At 32.1% G+C, this 1191-nt stretch overlaps 1 protein-coding gene across 3 annotated transcripts in view; it reads right to left on the bottom strand.

The window, feature by feature from the left end:
- LOC107602377 (ephrin type-A receptor 7-like) overlaps positions 1-1191 on the bottom strand; it is a 161903-nt gene that overhangs the window by 124749 nt on the left and 35963 nt on the right. The gene's annotated exons all lie outside the window — the stretch shown is intronic.

Raw genomic sequence — 1191 nt, 5'->3', positions numbered from 1 at the left:
ATAATCGCCTTTAAAAATATCGCGATATCCGATAATATCGGCTACGTAAGCCCCACCTCCATCATGCCCCACCCCCGCCGAGACAACATTGCTGACATGCACCTTAAACACACACCATGTTCAGTTTGGTCTTAATTATTGCCACAAAGTTTGGTTTTACTTTTCTTAGTTTGTGCTTAAACTAACAGAAAACATTTGCTTTGCTGTTATTTTGGTGTTGCTAATAATTTCCACTCTGTTCTTATCAAATTTGTGTTTGAAATTAATTTTATTTTGTGAGAACTGTTGAGGAAAAATAATAGAACCCAATTTTAAGTTCATCATGGTGAAGTTGGACATTCTAGCGGTGATTGTAAGAATGATAAATGCATGTTAATGTCATATAATAATGTCTTGAATAAAATATGCAGATTTTCCGATGTTTGTCTTTCTTTTTGGCATTATCGCCTGTGTAGACACATTTCATGATGGTAAGTTTAATTTCCTTAATTATAACAATTGCAGTGTTGTTTTTAAACTTGTAGTCAAGCTATAACGTATTTGATAGTTATCATGCATGACTAAAATCATGCAGGGATTAAAAATGAATTCAGAGCAAAAACGTTAAGGTTTTTTTTTCTTCCTTTCTGGTAGCCTACTAGTTCGGAGGTCTCTTTCGGCCCGTTTTTAACGAAATAAAAATGACTGCTTTATTTAATTAGAAGCAGGGTAATTTAAATTTCCTTTTTATATTGTAATTTTTATCATTTTTATTTTATTAATCAAAATACAACGCCCACAATATAATATTCAGTATTGGGCTGCCGAAACTCCAAACGCATGCATGTTGAGGGGCGAGCTGAGAAGTCTAATGTCTTCATCTGTTTGCAACAAAACTTTATAGTTTTGTTTCAAATGAATTAAGAATTTATAGTGCTATATCTCAGCTTAATTAAACAAAATTATATTGTATACACGGTTTACAAAATCTGTAAAAAATATTGCACTGAAATGTGCGCTGAAGGAATTTGCGCATTTTAATTATACCTGTCATGTTTGTGGTTTTTCATCATTATACATTGTTTAAATAAATATTCAGAAACACATGCAGTGCTACTTTTTGTCTTTTTCTGTTTAACGTTTATTAAACTGCAGCTCAAAATAGAATAGGCCTATACCCTAAATCAGGATAAATTATATTGGAACGCATCT

Source organism: Sinocyclocheilus grahami, unplaced genomic scaffold (genome assembly GCF_001515645.1).
Source record: "Sinocyclocheilus grahami isolate Dianchi unplaced genomic scaffold, SAMN03320097.WGS_v1.1 scaffold325.1, whole genome shotgun sequence".
Taxonomy (NCBI): Eukaryota; Metazoa; Chordata; class Actinopteri; order Cypriniformes; family Cyprinidae; genus Sinocyclocheilus; species Sinocyclocheilus grahami.
This window is presented reverse-complemented; position numbering and strand designations above follow the sequence as displayed.